We start from the raw sequence: 19,789 nt of genomic DNA, 5'->3' as shown, positions 1-19,789 counted from the left end.
AGAGTAGTTAGCAATAAGGTCAGAGAAGTAAATAGAGAATCAGTGTTTTGTGTTCTTTTATGATAACATCAACCAAGTGTAGTTGACCTAGCGACAGGAAGCATGGCACACCACGCAGGGCCACATGGGCAGGCACCCGGGTGGATGAGAGGCAGAAGGCTGGAGCCAGCCAAAAGTTTAGGTCAGAGCCTTTATCGGGGTTTCCACGGGCAAGGAAGGGCAGGGCAAGGTCCTGGTGGGTTTGAAAAATTTCAGTGGGCTTTGGGCGACAAGGGTTGTCCACGGTGCCAGACTCTGGGATGAGTAAGGCAGAGGATGTCGCCTACCACGGTGTACGGGCCAGAAAGAGGAGGCATGGCTCCAGACGGGTTAGCCTGCGTAGTAAAGGCAAGCTCTAGGCCGCGTCCTTTGCAGAGTGCAGCAGTCTCTGTCCTCTCCCATAATTAGATTTGGAGATGGGGTGGGCGGTGGGTAGTGGGTAATTGTGGGATGTGTTCCCTTCAGAATGCATCCTCTGCTGTATTTCTTCCATGGGAGAGATCTGTTCCTTTTAATAGGAGGAACCTCTTACATTTCAAGAGGATGCATGTCCCATGAGAGCGCACATCCTTTCCTAGGTGACGCGGCTAGATGACCTAATAGGAGCAGGAGCCTTAACAATGCTTCTATTATGACGTTCCCAGCAATGGAACACCTGGCCTTGAGTTTCCATGTTTTCTTAAATTACGCACCCTCTGCGTAATTTATGCAATTTCTTAAATTACGCATCCACTTACTTAAGTAAGTGCTCATTAAATACACGAATGATTGGTATGAATGACCAACGTGACCTTCTAGACATCAAAGAATGGGAGGGAAGTGAATATCTTGCAAGGAGAGAAGCTCCCAAAGGAAAGGAACACTCATTCATTCATTCATTCATTCATTCATCAAATACTCAGCAAGCACTTGCTATGGGCTGGCACCTTTCTAGGCTTTGGGCATGAATGGACTCTGAAGGTACAATTGACCTGCTTCGTAGATTTATCAGGGACGTCCCCCAAATAATCTGTAATTTTCCTTAATCACTTGTTAACTGGATGTTATGAAGCTCTCTGTGGGAGGAGGATGTGAGGAAGGGAAGAGCAGCAAGAAAATTAGGATTATAATATTATTAGAGCGCCAACTATATTTTAAATCACTTCAACTAGGTCAGAAAGGCTCAACTAGAAAGAGCCTTTCTGTTTCTGAAGAGCTTAATCCTCCCAGATAATTTCCTCTAATGTGCCACTCCATATCCAGTCCTCTTTTTTTTTTTCTTTTTTCCCCAACTCCTTAAGCCTCATCAGAGGCTGCTAAGCAATCTTTTTGAACACAAGAGAGAAGATTATTATCATCATTATGCTGTTACCCTTGAAGAAAGCATGTAAGGAGGCTGACGGAGGACGCGTAATTTAGGAAAACATGGAAACTCAAGGCTGCAAAATAGCCTCTTGCCTCTCCTGACTGCCACTAAATCTAATTGAGACTAAATATATTTACACACACACTCTCTCTCCTACTATGGGGCAGTGGATCGACCTGTTTTACCAGATCATAAGCTTCATAGGGTAGGAACCACATCTATCTGGTCACCAATATGTGATCCAGTGTTTGCATAGCACTTGGCACAAAGCAGGCACTTAGGAGGCAACGGTTGAGAGGACAAACTGCATTTCCAGCCCCTCTTCTCACTCATTTCTTGCGTCTTTTTCTATTTGCTGTGGCTTTTATATTCTATTTCATTTTGCACAGTCTCTTCCTCTTTCGATTGTTCTCATTAGTTTATGGAACGTCCGTATTAGGGAATCACCTTCCATTACCTCTGCTTTTATCTGGCTCATGGGTTTAGGGGAGGGCCCAGATGCTCAATCTCCCCACTGTCCCTTTCATTTGTTCCCCAGATTTTTTCCCTCTTCACCACCGGATTGCCCACTCCCTGAGGCCTGCATCCCCGCAGGGCTCTCCTGAAGACCTGGCCTTGTAACAATGGCCTCAGGACTTTTGTCTGCTGATTGGGATTTAATAGCCTACCCCACCAACTCCAGGGGTTGATTTCAATTGCAAATCCAATTGCAAATCAGGGAAGTGTTTTGAATGTAGCCGCTGTGCTGTGGGGGAAGGAACGTGGGGATGGGATTCAGACCTGGGTTCAGGGTCCTATTACCACTTACTAAATGTTTATTCTTCAGAAAGCTATTTAAATTCCGAGCCTTGGTTTCATCATCTGTAAAATAGGATTAAAAACATCAACATACATAAATATCTCAGCAAGGTACTTGGCTGATGGGAGAGGTCATCCGTTTTCCCTGTGTTCCTGGACTCTGCTAAATCAAGGTTTCTCAACTGCAGCATTATTGACAATGTGAGCCAGATAATTCCTTGCTGTGAGTCTGTCCTGTGCATTGTAGGACATTTACAGCCACCCTGGTCTCTACTTACTAGATACCAGTAACCCCCCTCCCAGTTGCAAGGATGGAAAGTGTCTGCAGACATTGCCCAATATCCCTTGGGGTGGGGTGGGGGTGGGGGTGGGGCAAAATTGCTCTGGCTCAGACAAACTGCTTTACCTTTAGAAACTCAATGTAGTAACTTATTCTGCAGATTGAGTTATTTCAGCTGTCTGGATCTATCTCGCCCAGGCTGGAAGATCTAAGATTCTTTTGGCAGTTGTTCGTTATCCATCCATCCATCTGTAATTCATTTATGTGCTTCCTGAGGTCAGGTTTTTAAAAATTAATTTTGCCTACAGTTGTATCTGACAACACATAGCAGATACTCAGATATTTACTGAATGAATTAATGGGTTAATAAATAAATCCATCCGCTATTTATCCTTCTATCCAACATTTACTGAGCATATCTGTCATGAAGTATAAAAAGATGAATAGAACAGGAACCCTATATTCCGAGAGATCAGAATTTAAGGAGGGAGACAGAAATTCACACAAAACCGATAGAACACCTGTATTAGTTTCCTGGGGCTGCCAAAGGAAGGTATCGTAAACTGGATGACTTGAAACAAGATAAATTTATTCTTTCAGAGTTCTGGAGGCTGGGAGCCCAGAATTAGGGTGTTAGCAGGAGCAGGCTCCCTCTGAAGCCTCTTCTAGCTTCTGGTTAACCCGAGGCCTCCTTCAGCTTGTGCAGCATAATTGCATTCTCTGCCTCTGTGTCCACATGGCCGTCTTCCCACGGGGGTGTCTGTGTTTCTGTGTCTCTTCTCTCCTTCAAAGGACGTTGGTCATATTAGGCTGAAGACACACACTGGTCCAGTATCACCTCATCCTAAGTAATGGCACGTGTGAAGACTCTTATTTTTCAAATCGAGTCATTCTGAAGTGCTGGGGGTTAGGACTCTAAATATCTTTGTGGAAGACAAAACTCAATCTTATAATAATATTAAATCTGAAAATAGAAGTAGGGAAAAAAATGTATTCTGGGAGCAAGAGAAGGGAGAGAGTAAAAAGAGACCGACTGGCTTCTTGGAGCAGCCGTAAATGATGGGTAGAGTCTGGGCTAGCAGGTTAGGATAAGAAGTAGCCAGTTCGAGCTCAAGATACAGAATCAACCATGGCAGAGGGAGAGTTCGCAAATAAATGGCCCACAGGCCATCATGCCCTGCCTCGGCTTAGCCACTACCTGTTCTTTTATCCTGGCTCCTTATTCTTGTTGATTCCAGGCGTTGCTCTCAGAACCCTCATCAACGCAACACTGCAGACAGCTATGGCCAGTCAAGCCAACTGGGCACCCAAGACAAAATGTCTTTACTACCATGTCATAGAAGCAGGGAAGTACATTTAAGTGACTGGGAATAGTTCACGTGGCAGGAACGTGGGGTTCGCAGTACAGTTAGCGGTGAAGTGGCTGATTCAGTTGTAAAAGCGATTACAAGAATCCAACCTTCCTCTTTGGTTGTTATTGTTGTTTTTGGATTCCCTAAGATTTCGGTGTCTTTACTGTAGCGGCCCCTCCCCTGCAACGATTTTCTATTCTACTCAAGCTGGTTTGGTAAGTTTCAACTCTTCTTTTTTTTTTTTTTTTTGAGACTTATTTATTTGAGAGGGATGGGGAGAGAGAGCGTGCACATGTCAAAGCAAGCAGGGAGTGGTGGTGGGGGAGGAGCAGAGAGAGAGAAGCAGAAGGGGAGGGAGGAGGGAAAGGGAGAGGCCGACTCTGCACTGAGTGGAGCCCCACGGGGAGGCTCTAACCTCTGACCCTGAGGTCATGACTTGAACTGAACCCAAGTGTCTGATGCTTAACCAACGAAGCCATCCAGGTGCCCTTGATAAGTTTCAACTCTTACAATAAACTTTAGAGGTACCCGAATGGCTCAGTCAGCTGAGCATCCGACTCTTGGTTTAGGCTCAGATCATGATCTCAGGGTCGTAAAATCTAGCCCGTGTTGGGCTCCCTGGGGAGTCTGCTTGGAATTCTCTCTCCCTCTAGTCTCTGCCCCTCCACCTGCTTACATGGGCATGTTCTCTCTCTCTCAAAATAAATAAATAAATCTTTTAAAAAATTAACTAAAAAAGGTCTTATCTAGAATAGTTCTTGGGGATTATTAATAATCAATAATAATTAATTAATTATTAATTATTAATTATAATTATAATATATTATAATTATATATTAATATAATAATTATAATTATAATTATTAATAATAATTAATCATTAATAAATAATTAATAATTAATTTTTACTGCATAACAAACTACCACAAACCTAGCAGCTGAAAACATTACCCATTTGTTGTAATCTTGGAATCTCTTTAAGTCAGAAGTCTGGTCATGACATGCTGGATTTTCTGTTCGGTGTCTCATCAGTCTGATATCAAGATGTTGGCTGAGGCTTCAGTTCTCATCTTACCACTTGTTTATAGGACTCCTCTGAGAAGCAGAGACACATATAAGGACCATTCTCTCCATCCATGTTTCTAATTCCTCTAATCCTGACACCCATCACGGTTAGAAGCATCTTGGGAAGATGTTTTTCCTTTTCTTTTTACAGTGGAATTGGCTCAATCATACATGATTCTGTTCTCCTTCAAGATTTCTGCCTTGTTTCAGCTCTTATAAGCTAAAGCTTAAATGAATTAAATAGTATTTTTTGAAATTCTGAACATTATGGCCATTGGCAAGAATCAGTAATCTACTGAGTACCACATGGCTCAGATTCCAGAAAGCTTTTTTTTTAGATTTATTTACTTTGGGGGGCAGGCAGAAGGAAAGGGAGGGAGAGAGAACCTTGAGCAGACTCCTCGCTGAGCTCAGAGCCCAACAGGGAGCTTGATCACATCTCTGAGATCATGACCTGAGCCAAAATCAGGGGTCTGATGCTTACCAGACCACCACCCAAGCACTGCCTAGACAGCTTTATTTTTGGCTCAGCATGAACCACCCTGTCTTACGTGTTCATATTTTCAAGGAGACGTTTTTACCTTTAATTGCATTATGGATGTTTTCATTAATATGGACAAATGCCAGGATCTTCTCTTTGATCCATCCACCTATCTTCACTGTAGTTGCTCAGTTAGTCAGAACTAAATTTGAGGCACAGATGCCCTCCCTTTCCCTTGGTCACATTTCATTCTGATTCTACCCATGGCATCCGCAAAGAGCAGTGTCTATGGGTAGATGCGACATCTGATGATTTATATGAACATTTTGCAAATAAGTGGGAATGACAGATCCTTGGAGAGTGTGTGTCCTCTCACAGGGCATTCATAAACCATCCCATAATGTTATATTCATCTGTGTACCCTCTCGTTTCCCGTTTCATTCCCATTCTTGAGTAATTTCCATGAGGTGTACAAATGATGGAGATGCCCATCGTACTAATGATGTCTCCTCTCCCCAGTCCCCCTTTTTAAATTAAAGTATGATTGGCAAACAATGTTTCAGGTGTACGACATATTGATTCGACAATTCTATGCGTTGCTCAGTGCTCGCCACAATGAGGCTGGTCACCATCTGTCCTTATACATTATTACACTATTATTGGCTACATTTCCTATGCTCTACTTTTCATCTTTGTCACTTATTTTATAGCTAGAAATTTAAGTTTGTATCTCTTAATCCCCTCCACCTATTTCATCCATCCCTCTACCCACTTCCCCTTTGGCAACCGCCCGTTTGTTCTCTGTATTTAAGATCCTGTTTGTTCATTTGTTTTGTTTTTTAAATTCCACATATGAGAGAGATCATATGGTATTTGTCTTTCTTTGGCTATTTCACTTAGTATAATATCCTTTAGGTTGCAAATGGCAAGATCTCGTTCTTTTTTATGGCTGAGTAATATTCTCACACACACATACACACACACGCACACACACATCTATACATCCAGTCCCTTTTTAGAGAGCTTCCCCCGTTCCCTTCACAAAGTGTACTTCTCTCATCCTTATCAAACAGGCAAGGAATTGGGTAACTCTGACCCCTGGCATACTTGATGATTGCTTAATTGGACAATAGAATCATACAATCAGGTCCTTGAATTCTCTCTCTGTGGAACCTACAATTGAAACTCAGAAACATCATTATTTCAGTAGACATTAGACTTCAAAGAGCATAAAGGCATGATGAGATAAGGACTGTTAGTTTGGGGCAGTCTGCACAAATAAATGGGTAAAAATCAAGGAGAGGGAGAGAGAGAGGGGAAAAGAGGATAACAGAAAGTCAAATGAGACCAGAGAAGCAGAGATGAGACTGTTGTGTTCATCTCAGAATCTAGCACAATGCCTGGCACGTAGCAGGAGTTCAGTAGATGTTTGCCGAATGACTGACAGACTCATCTTTCCCAAGAGAGATGAAAAGAGTAGTCGCAGTGGTCCCTCTTCTACATCCCCTTTCCTTTGACTTCTCAAGTAGCCCTGTATCCTCACAATATTTCCCTCCTCTGTTATTCAGCTCGTTTGAGTGGGTTTCTATTATTTGCACCTCGACGAACCGCAGTGAAGATACTGGCCCTCATGAGCACTCTCCCCTCCTCCTCCTTCCTACCTGGACACCAACTCAGACCCTTGAATGGTTGGATGTGGCTTTACATCGCACGCAGAAGGCATTCCCTAGCCTTTATGGGTGTGACCTATGTCTCCTGATTAATATGACCTTCACACTGTGTAGAAATGTGTAATGATGAACGAACAGAAATCTTGTCCCTCTTTAGAGGCAGCTTTTAGGTCTGGTCTTCTATCCCAGGCTCAAGGGTGGGACCTGGTTAGAAGTCTCCATGAAACCATCCAAGTGGCTCCTGGTTGCTCTGATGTCACACTCCTGTCCTCTTTCATGGGACATATTCCACTCATGCATGTTTGTTGAGCACCCAAGGTATGAGAGGCGGTGTTCTGGGTGGTAGGAACGTGAAGTAAACAAAACAAATGAAATTTTTGTACCAGGTCATTTTCTGTTTGCTCCTTCCCACTCTCAGATCCATCCTCTACCTTCTTCGCCCTACTGTGTGCCTGGGAAGCTGACTGTGCAACCTTGCTAACCCAATTCTAATTGGGTTTGGCCAATGAGAGCCAAAGCAGAAGAGGGGGGTGTGGAGTAGTGAGGCATTGGGCTTCCTCCCCGCCCCAAGGTCACAGCTCCAGCCTTGGCCATGTCCTCCTTGACCTCAGCGGCTGCCCACCAGTGCCCCCCCCCCCCCGCAAGCTCCAGTAGCCACTGGCTCCAGGGGCAACAGTCCCTCCCCTTACCTCTCCCTCTAGGCCTAGGGATGGTAATGGCCTCTAGCTTTTGTTCATTTCTATATGCCTCATCGTTTCATCAGACCAGCCTATGCCTCCACAAAATGTCCACTTCCCTTTTTAATCCATTGGGTTAAACAGAGGAGAATTCTGTGTTTTGCTGAGACGCTGTCTGACCCTATAGTCCTTAACTGACATAGAACTTCCTTTTAGTGGGGAAGAGATAAATAACAAATAAGTATCAAATTCATTTTCATGTAGTGTAGGTGTCACAAAGAATAAAGCAGGGTAGGCAGGTGCTAGGTGGTGCCTATGGTCAGAGAAGGTGTCTCTAAGGTCACTTATGGGCAAACATTGATTTAGGGAGAGAGAGAGAGAGCTCTGCAGACATATGGGCACATACAAGACCTAGATGGGAATGTGTTTGAGGAACACAGAGGCCAATGGGCTGGTAGGAGAGGAAGCCATGATGTTTATTATGCTGCTTGGTGTAGGGAAGGGAAATGTGGCAGGATGAAAAGAATTGGATTCTGGAGTCACACAGTCCTGGGTTTGAATTCAAGCGCCACCATTACTGTGTAGCCCTATGACTATCGACAAATTACTCCAAATGTGAGTCTCAGTTTGTGTAGAAAGTGAAGATAATAATGAATACTTCAAAAGGCTGACACACGAAGCACCTGGATGGCTCAGCTGGTTAAGAGTCCGACTCTGGATTTCAGTTCAGGTCATGGTCTCGTGGTTGTAAGATCGAGGCCTGTGACAGGCTCTGTGCCGGGAATCTGCTCGAGCTTCTCTCTCCCTCTGTCCTACCCCTCAAATAAATAAATAAATCTTAAAAAAAAAAAAAAAAAGTGTACGAACTTGCAGCCCGGTGCCTGACTCCCTCTCACTCCTCTTCCCCTCCATCACGAGGCCCTATACTTACAGGTTCCACTAAACCTAAACTGCCTGGCCTGTGGCTCTTATCAGACATCCCTGTTCAACGCTTTCGTAGTCCCTTATTCGTTTATTCATTCAACCAACATGGACCATCGTAAATGTTATCACAGTCGGCATTTTTTGTTTCATTTTAAGGATGATCTTTTATCGTGTCTCTCTCCCTCCAAACTTTTATCTCCACAAGAGCAAACTCCTCTGAGAGTTTCGTTCACTCTTGGGTACCTACGCTCCAGCACAGTGCCTGGCCCATGACGAGCGTTTAATAGATATTTATTTGATGAAAGGCAGGAATAAAAAAGAACATCAGCTATACCTTCAATAAGATTTTATTTTCCTAGAGACTTTATCCTGGGGAATTTCAATTCCCTCAATAAATACTAGTTTAACTGAAATGAACTGTATGTAGAGATTCAGACTTACTTCTGAGGCTGTATAAAGAAGAAAACTCCATAAAGACAGTGATTGATTTATCTTTTTTAAATCTTCATATCACCAGTAGTCACCGTAACGCCAGGCACTTAGTGATAAATATACTTAATAAATATTTGTGAATAAAAGTAAGCTAACAAATGCTTTAGGATCTGATATGTGTCTGAGTGAGTGTGTGTGTGTGTGCGTGTGTGTGTGTGTGTCACGGGCAGGGGGAGATTACAAAATAGAATCATCTGAGACATTTCTGTAAAATCACAGTGAGACTTTTCGAAAACACTTTTCTTTTCTCCACCCAGCACACAAAAGAGGGCTCTGAAAAGAGGCTCTTTTGGAAACTGTCTAGACAAGGTGAGGTGTCACTTAGGAAGGGGCAACGCTATGAAAACATTATTTTCCTCTTTTCTGTTTGGAAAAGGTTGATAGGAGGATGTATAAAGGACAGAGATGAAGTGATTTGATTGCCCTGGGGGGACCTTGAAGCTGGAAATGCCCCAGGGGAGGGGCTCAGCCAGGCTCCTTTCCTCGGCCTGGTACCTGCGCCTGGAGAAAGCACATTCTGAGGCCCCGGGGCATCTGCCACCCTGCTGAGCACATGGCCCTACAGGCTTGGGACACGGTCCTGGTTATGGGGAAACTGGTTCTCAGGGACAAGAATACTTCCTTTTGTTTGTATTTCCTGGGGACTCCTGGCGCTTCCCAGGAGCGACACCGTCCAGGGGGCGCATCCACCTGAAAAGCACCGGCACAAGTACATGGGCCGGGGTCGAGCAGAAGCACCTGCTGGGTCCGGGCTGGCCTCTGGGGGGGAAGCACCTGCCTGCTGCTGGGTCCAGGCTGGCCTCTGGGGGGGAAGCACCTGCCGGCTGTTGGGTCCGGGCTGGCCTCCGGGGGGGATGCACCTGCCCACAGGTAGGTCCAGGCTGCTCTGGTCTGGGGATGAGCCTGCCTGGGCCCCGGAGGTCTGGGGGGTGAGCACGTGGTGCCCACAGAGAAGCCAAATTCCACAGGAGCAGCAGGAGCCCTGCTTTCCCTTCATTCTGCCCTGTGCTCGGGCGCTGGAGAAGAGGGTCCCTGCGCAGGGCCAGCTGGGTGTCCTTCGGGGGTGGGCACAGCAGGGGCCTGGGCCTGGCGGGGGCACAGATGGGGCGGCCCTGCCCTGGGGGCCACCGAGGGCACGGGTGGAGGTCGGGGAGGTGGCTGGGCTGCCCCGGAGCGGCCACCGAGCCTGCACCTGCTGGGCCAGGGGGACACTCGACCCCCACCTGCCGGGCTGGGGGGACATGCCGACCCCCACCTGCCGGCCGCAGGCACAGGCCGCCACACCGCGATCTCATGTCACCTGCAGACCATCTTTCAGCCTCACTTCGTGCCCAGGTCCCCTGTCACCTAGATCCCGCTGCACTGCCCCGGTTGTCCCGGGGAGCGGCGGCCCGGGCCAGATGTGGGGTGCAGCCTGCCTACTGGGGGCCCCTCCCTGCCACCCATGGGGACAAGGGAGTCAGGGGTCAAGGCACTCAGGGCATCCTGGGCCAGGGGTCAGGGGGTCAGGCGACTCGGGGCATCCTGGGCCGGGGGTCAGGGGGCACGGCCACTCAGGGCAAATACAATAATGTTGGGCTTCATTGGAGGTTCTGTTCAAGAATCCATGAAAATGCGTATTTCCAGTTTCATTTCTCATCGCACGTGCACAGATTCTGAAATGCTGCAGTGGCCGCGGATTAGTCAGCACTCCCCAGATGCTGCTTCTGTCCTGCCCATTGCCTTTGTTCATGCTGTTCCTTCAACCTGAGATGCCTGTCCCTCATCTTGGAGGGCCTCCATGGTATTGGGGCCTCAGCATAGGTTTGTGCTTGAATTCTGCTACTCGGCCTTTTTGGTTTCGGGTTTTGGGTTGCAGAGCCAGATGGGGCAAGGAACCAACATTAGCTAGAGCTTTCTGGGAATAATTAGATTAGAAAAGCGTTAAGCTTGGATCTTGATACATGACCTAGATCCCCTTCCCCAACTGTTTGCAGGGGATGAACCTGAAACAGAGAAGTAGAGATGTGCCCTGGGGTTCCGGTGCCCCAGGTCAGCAGGTCAGCGGGAGAGCCTCACTCTGGTTATTGTGCTCATCAGTTATATGGGGTCACTGTACCTGTAAAGACTCATGGGAGGGGGAATAATAGTCCCCCATAAGGATAAGAAGGTAGGACATGATTCTGTAGAAAAGGGAAGGGTATTTTTGTTGTTTTGTTTTTATTTGCTATTTTTTAGATTTAAATTCAATTTGCCAACATATAGAAAATGGGAGTTTTGAAGTCTTCCAAATAAGGACGTAATAACCATCATCCCTTTGTTTTAGTATTCATATGTATACCAACACAGCATCTTAGTGTTTTTAAAAGTTTTAGCCCATATGATCTCATCTGATACACACTTGAGCCAGGGAATGGATCACATGTTGAACTAACCATACACAGGGCAGTATCTTGCCGGCTCTGCTTCATACTAAAAATTGGAGACGGACAGTCTATCTGCAGGTAAGGCAGTGACTTCCTGTGTTGAACTATAGGCAGAACGTTCTTTTTCTTTTCTTTCTTTTCTTTTTTTTTCTTGGTGAGGTGAACATGCATCCCGAGAAGCTAAACTTGAAAAGGTCAACCTGTCTTTTAAGCACTAGGTGTCTGGGAATCCACAAGGCTGTGAGCCTTTGCCATGGAGGGTTATCTCTGTCTGGGATCAGGTCTGTGTACATTATGTCAGCCTCCACCAGTTGTCCGGGGATGAATGTGGTGCCTACCCCAGTCCGCGTCCCCAGTTCAAGGAGCCCTCTGTCTTCCGGCTGATGGAGGATAATTAATACGCATGACAGAGGATGGTCAAGACACCTTTCCATGGAGAATTCTGGTTGGCTTTGTGCACATGTGTGAGTGATTGTCTCTGTATCCTGAGGGGCAAATCCCCTTGTCCAGTGTGAGTCACAGGAACTGCAGCCTCTTCGTTGGAGGCTCAGGTCACACGTGAAGGGAAACCAACTTGCAGCTGCAACGTCTCACATATGCCTTCTCAGTGAAGGACATGAGACGTAAAGGCAGGGTGCATCATGTCTTTTCCTCTCGAGGATTCAGCGGTGAGCCTTTCAGTCCGCCACAAACTCTCTGACCTAACTACTGAATTTGGAGCCCACCCTTCAGAACCTAAAAGAGGCATCTTATCTGTGCCGTATCCAGCTGGGGCACGCACATCAACTGAACCCGTTGCCCATTGAGTTTGGTACCCCTGATACGAGTGCATGTGCATGATGCACGTACGTGTACACACACATACACACACATCCACAATTCAGATTCAGGTGTGGAACTTACATGAGTTAAAAAGCAAACGATCAAGAATGATTTCTAAACAACGGTCAGTAAAAGAGGAGTTTGAAACACGACCGGCAACCAAGATTGGAATGGATTTTTTAATACTGTATTTTAATAGTTTTCGCTACTCCAGGTTCCACAAAAGTAGGAATGACATCTGCTTAGTTTTATTAGAAAAAAAAAAAATTAGTTGGGGATGTTTTCCACTTCTACTTCCCACTAACAATTTCTTTACCAAATAGCAGTATTTTTCTTCCATAACATAAAAGAAGTTTGGAGATAGGCAGCTGCTAGCCTGATTCAGTCACCCAGGGATAGCAAGGACCCGGGCAATGCTCACCCTTCTGCTCTGCCTTTCTCCCATAGTGTTATTGTTCATGCCCTCAAGGGGTCTAAAACAGATCCAGAACTTATGCGTGCGTTCCCAGTCAGAAACCAAGGGAATTGCAACAGTGCTGAGAGCCTCTCTCCTCACCATTATGTTTTGTGTGGGAGAGAATTCCTTCTCCCGAAAGTCCTCATTGTATTTCCTTGCGTGATGACTACTCATGGCCTTCCCTGCAGGGGAGGCTGAGAAAGTAATTGGCTTTTCCAACTTTATAAAAGACAGGAAAAAAAAAAAAACCCACAAAAAGGCAGAATATTGTTAGTTACTTTGGGATGCACGACCTAAGTATATGCTATAAAACAGTATCTCTTAGCACCTGATATGGGGCTTGCTACTATCCAGGAAATAATTGTTGAAAGTGATCTCATCCCTCAATAATCACCAGCTCTGCCGACTATCACTCTCTCTTTTTATCAACTCAGCAGTTGCTCTTAAGCCACAACAGTTCAAAGCACGAGGGTTCTTTGTTTCCAGGTCTCAAAGTTTCTTCTGAGTGGGTTTCAGCTTATTTGGATCTAAAGCTAGTCTTTTCCAACCGGAAGATCCAGAATGAATACATACATTCTTTGAATTACTGCACTTTCTATCTTTATATTGATAAGACTATATCCTTTTAGTATTTATTTATTTATTTATTTATTTATTTATTTATTTATTTTATAAAAGAATTTATCTATTTATTCATGAGAGACACACAGAGAGAGAGAGAGGGAGAGACACAGGCAGAGGGAGAAGCAGGCTCCATGCAGGGAGCCCGATGCGGGACTCGATCCCCGGAATCCAGGATCATGCCCTGGGCCAAAGGCAGGTGCTAAACCGCTGAGCCACCCGGGGATCCCCACTCTTTTTTTTTTTTAAATACTGGATTATTATTATTTAGTTTCTCTAAATTATTTATTTTTTAAAATAAAAATACATTAAGATTATTGGTTAATTAGGAGAAGACTGAAGTGTATAGTATTGAATTTTCTGTTCAAGATCATGGCAAGCATTTCCATTTGTCTACTACTTCTGAGTCTGTGTTTAGCATTTAGAAATTTTATTCATGGAGACCTTACATTTGTTTCCTTAAATTTGGAAGTTATCTGTTTTATTTGCAAATAAGGTACTTTCATCTATTTTTTTTCTAATGTTTTTTTGTTGGCATATATTTAGACCCTTGTTTTCTACATGTGAATTTCGTATACAGCTACCATACTAAAGTCTTAAATTTGTAACAGTTTCTTATCTGTGCTCAGGGTTTCTCTAAAAAATAATTTGTGTGCGTGTGTGTGTGTGTGTGTGTGTGTATACAAATAATGATTTTATATCCACCCTTTAAATATTTATACATCTCTCTCTCTCTTTTTCATTTCCTGACTACATCAGCTATTTCTTCCTTAACAATATTAAATACTAATGGTGATAAAGACATTCTTATCTATCCTCTACTTTATGGAAATAGTTATTATTTCCATGAATCAAGATGCTCCAAGTCCTATTCTTATTTTCTTAAAAGGTACTTTCAAAACTTACTTTTAAGTTTCATGAATTGCCTTTGTCACATCTATGGAAATAATTATATGGTTTTACTCTTATTAAGTAATAGTTAATCAGATTTTCCACCGATTCACTTATTTCATTCTTATTTATTAACATAATTTTTAAGAATAAGAATTTTTCTTTGAGCACTGCTTTAATTTTATTCCATAAATTCAGTATGTACAATATAAATTATGGTTACTTTCAAAATGTTTTGCAGAATCAATTTTTATTTCTTCTTTTATCCAATAGTTGTTAGGAGAGGAGTTCAGACTTTCCAGGAGGTAGATTTTTTTGTTTTCTTTTTGTTCTTAATTTCTAGTTTGTTCCTTTCCTTCTCTTCCTTTCTTCCTTCCCTCTCTCCATCCTCTTCTTAGCTATCTTCTATATCCTTCTCTTTTTTCTTTTCCTTATCCTTCCTTCCGTTTTCCCCTATTTTTTCCCTTTCATTCTTCTTTAAGATTTTTAAAGGCATCGAATCCTTATATTAATTTTTAAATAATGCTGTGGAGGAGTGTGATACCAGCCCATATTTTTTCCCCTTGTACATGACTACCTCTTTTGCCTTCAGATATTTAAAGGAATATTAATTTTGTAATTCAGAAATTTTACTGGACTGTATATCTCAGTATTAATAATTTTGTCTCAAATTTACTTAGGACACATTATTCTCTTTTAGTCAGTAAAATTGTTTTTAAATTTCTCTTAAAAAATTGAAATATTTTTTTTACAACTCTAAACATTTTTATTTTCTCATAATTTATCTTTTTTTTTCTTTGGGATCACCATTAATACATTTGTGTAGCTCCATACTATATATATATATTTCTCTTTGATACTTTTTATCTCCATCTATTTTTATCTTCTTTTCTCATGTTTCTCATTTCTGTACACTCTTAACTGTGTTTTCAACAGTGCTGTAATTTTTTTGTACTACTTTTTGTTTGGCTTTAATTTTTCTTTCACTCTTTTCTGAATTTTGTACACAAATGTTTCATCTTATGTTACCTTATAACAGTCCTAAGCTCTTGTATCTCTTCTATGTCCTCTTGTTTTATAGAAACTTGTTGTTATATTGTTTTAAAAAACCATAATGATATATTTTGTCAAAATATTCTTCTCCAAAATTTCTGGTACACAATAACATTTGTTTGCCATTTTTTTCTGTTCCCTTTTCTCCTTTTTCCCATATAACATCTTTAGGCCTTGAAATAGGAGGGTTTTATAGGTGCTAAATGTGAAAGAGAGACAAAAGCTCTAGTATAGACCAGAAGTATGAGTAAATCTATTTAGTCTTAAATTTGTGTTCTACTACTAATAATAGTATAAATATGTTTTTCTGTATGTCACTGACAGATTGCTTTCTATAAACATTACATTCATCTTGCTTTTCCCAGCTTCTCTAGACTTCATGTTTATATTAATTCAAGGAAGCTCCCACTACCACTTATATGCTTTTCTTCTCTCCTTGTATTCTGATGAGTTTTATTTCTTACAATATACTACATACTATAGAGAAGTAATGTGACCTATTTTTTACTTTTGTTTTTGTTTGTTTGGTTTTTGTTATTTATTTATGTTTTTTAGTTCTAAAGGTATGAATATTCTCATTAGTACCTTTCCACTATTATGCTTTTTAATGTATCTGTCCTCCTTGGTTATATCCTGTGGTTTAGATGTTAGTTGACTATGGTTTTTTTGAGCAAGAATCTTGTGTTTTTGTTTATATTACCCTTGTTGCTTTGGAGGTGACTTCCAGAAGAATCAGGAAGCAGCTTCTGTATTTTTTTCTATTATTTTTCTATGATTTTAAAACTTGAACACAGATTATTTTTCTTACAGTTAGTAACATTTACATTATAATTGCAACTATATGCTCATGTATTAGAACAAAGAATATATTGAGTATCAATACTTTTACAGCATACTTGTAGGATAGTATGATATTATAACCTTTATTACATATTTGACTTTTGCAATATGAAAATTAAGAGGGTGACTTCTACAAAATACATTCCATGGGACTGCACTTAATCCTTTGGTATTAAACTACTTCTACTTTGGAATTAATATTTCATTATCCTTGCTGATTTTCTCTTTTGGATTAATTAACTGGTCTAATTTTATCAGATTCCCCTGTATCATTGACTTTGGGAGAATCTGAGAAGTTCTACAATAAGAATTTACATGCTTCATGGAACTATGAATTTCTTGCAAGATTTGTAGTTTTGCTTCCAGTTAATTTACATTGTGTTTGTGTTATAGTTTTTGGATATTTAGTACCTTATAAATAGCATAAAATGACTTCATAGATAATCTCAAAAGTAGGAAGAAATGGTTAGTAAGAAAGAAGCAATGTTAAAGTAGAGAAAAATTTTACCTGTGATTATAGGAGAATATTTTCATTTTATGATACATTTCTTTATCACAAAGTCTTGTAATTAGAGGGACTTAAATAAATGGTAATGTTGTGAGGAGGACCTCTTATACTCCCTTGTTTAGGCATCATGTAAATTCATAAAAGTGCAGGTTAGGCAGGGAAAATAGAAATTTACTTTAACTAAAATTTAACTTTATTCTATTCTGATGTATTGAATAAATACAAACTGTTCTATTTTGCATGTAGTGTTTGTTTATATTTTTCATGGCTAGTTCAATATGATTATGAAATTAAGATGATGATTATCTGTTTCCCATTTAAATAATCCAACTTCAGATATTTTAAAAGAACTACACGTAGCCACTTTTGGATGTTTTAATTTCACATTTGTCTTATTTAAAATGATTCTTCAATCCATACTAGTAGCTGAATCCTTGAAAAGAAGGAACACTAAGCTGGGAATATAAGACTTAAGTTGAAGTTCTTTCCCAACTCTTGCAACTTTAGTCATCTTATGTAGCCTCTCTGAGTAAGTCTTACTTGAAAGATATTTTGGGATTTAAGAAAAATATCATTGAAAAATTCAAAAGTGTGGTAAAATGTGAAAGATTCTCTATTCTCCAGAATATCTAGATAAATATCTTTGGGTAGTATCTAGATTAAATGAAAGAATAGGGATGCCTGGGTAGCTCAGTGGTTGAGTGTCTGTCTGCCTTCCGTTTAGGGTGTGATACTGGACTCCAGGCCTAAGCTCTACATTGGGCTCCCCACAGGGAGGCTGCTTCTCCCTCTGCCTGGGTCTCTGCCTCTCTCTGTATCTCTCATGAATAAATAAGTAAAATCTTAAAAAAAAGAAAAAAAGAAAAGAAGTGAGAGAATAAAGTAAGTGAGAATTTGCTTTGTCATTTCAATGACAAAGAAGTAACTTTTGAAATTATCATTTTTGCTTTTCAACCAAGATGACTTGATTTAGACCAGACTTCATGTATTTGCTTCGCTTCATAACCCTTCATTGCTGTTTTCTTTTGTCTTTCACATAGATCTATCACAGACGCTATAAAATAACAGTCTTAAAACATTTAGCACATTAAATTAACCAGAAGCCACATACAAAAATACGCCCACCAGCAGCTCTGTAGCACTTCAGTGCCTTTCATATAGGTGATTTCATTTTGTTGAACAATGTCAAAACATAACACTAACTATTGTTCCCATATATTATTTCTGTAGTTATGAATGTTTAAGCATGCCACATCTGGCCTAAACAGAATGTATAATTTAGATCCAAACCTGGCAATCACTTATTGAGATCCCAATAATTCAATCATACGTGCATAATTTATTACAAATATTTACTAAGTGTTTCAAAATCTATTCTTTGCTGGTATTATGCTAGGCATTGGGAATATGGATGCAGAAAGTGCTGTCCCTATTCTCTAGGAGCTTAAAGTTGGTGTGGTAAACATGATCAAAGAGACAGTTATGCTAAAATCAGATATTTATGCCATTTCTTACAATTCTTTCCCTTGTTTACTTTGCTGAAGCCACAATGGCCCCCTTCCTGGTCCTCAAACATGTCAGTAGCTGTTTCTGCTGCCTGGAATGTTCTACTCCAGATAGGCATATGGTTTATCACTTTGCTTCATTTTGGTCTCTGCTTAAATCACCCTTTCGGTGATGCCTTCCATAACTCTCCCAAGTCAAATGGTATTATTTTACCCTGCTTTATTTTTCTTTGTAGCACTTATCAATGTCATAACCTATACTGTGTTATGTCATATTATAAATTTTTTTCTTATTGTCTTTCTTATTTCTTATTTGTTATTTTCTTATTGTCTGTAGTAGCCTTGGTTTTATTACTACTTTACCCCAGTATCTAAAGCAAACACTAGTTCACAGAGTTTTCATTCATATGCAATGAAAATATTCAGCAAAAACTTTTTTTTGCATGATTCATTTTTGCTATAGTAGAGATATACACAAAATGTTTTAAGTTTGACATTGGACTAAGCTTTCATATTTATATATAGTTTAATTTAATTTAATGCCCACAGCCACTCATGAAATAGCTACCATGATCCCCTCGTTAGCAACAAAGAATGTGAGACATGAAAGGATAAATGTGCCCTTATCTGAGCTTGTAGCGAGGTACAGCATAGCAGATATAGAGCCTGTGTCTTCTGAGTCCACTTCTGGTAATCCTTCCTCTACTTATGGACTGTCCTGTAATTGCTCTAAAAGCAGAGGAGAGGTTATATATATATATAAGCCCAGCACTCGAAACTTGGAAAGAAAATACCCTATTATGGCTTTTGCTGAGATTTTTCTCACAGGCCTAGAAAACACTTATTAACAGGCATTTTTCTTTAATATAAATCACCCATGATGATTCATGGACTGAATCTTTAGTTGGTTCCTTTTCATGGAGTTTTTATGAGCCTGTAGCTCATCCTTCTCATTTATTTCTGAATGGGATTACAGAACCTAAAATGTGGAAAGAAAGTCTATTAAGGCACATGATTTATCATCGTGTCCAGGTCTCTTGGTTGCCAATGAGAGAACCCCAACTCAAATTGTAAGAGAATATATCGATTCATATAGCTGGAAAAACAAAAGAGAGATATTCAGGTACGGCTGCATTCAAGTTTAATAGAATGGCACCAAGACACACTGTCGCTCATTTCTCTCAGTTTCTTATTAGCAGAAGGCCTCATGACAGTTGCAAGTTACTTGGTCTTTGGACTACAAGAAGTCAGAAAAATAAGAACAGCTTTTCTGATTGTGCTAGCAAAATGTTTGAGGAAAACCCTGGTGGGCCTGGCTTAGATTCCTCATGGTTCCCTGACCTAAGATGTCCAAGAAGGAGTGAGCTCTTTCGGGTTTCATATCCCTGGGGCCAAGGTGGGCCTGAATATTTTGAAGAAAGGAGAATTATCATAGCATTGGAGACAGATGCTTCCCTGAAGGAAGAAATGCTATTCAGACAGAAACTATTCCATCACCCCACTTAACTCTCCCAATTCCTATATGAACCATATTTCCACAGCGAGTAAATATTTGTGTAAATGT

The sequence above is a fragment of the Canis aureus genome, chromosome 23 (assembly GCF_053574225.1).
Source record: "Canis aureus isolate CA01 chromosome 23, VMU_Caureus_v.1.0, whole genome shotgun sequence".
NCBI lineage: Eukaryota > Metazoa > Chordata > Mammalia > Carnivora > Canidae > Canis > Canis aureus.
Note: the sequence above shows the minus strand (reverse complement) of the source record.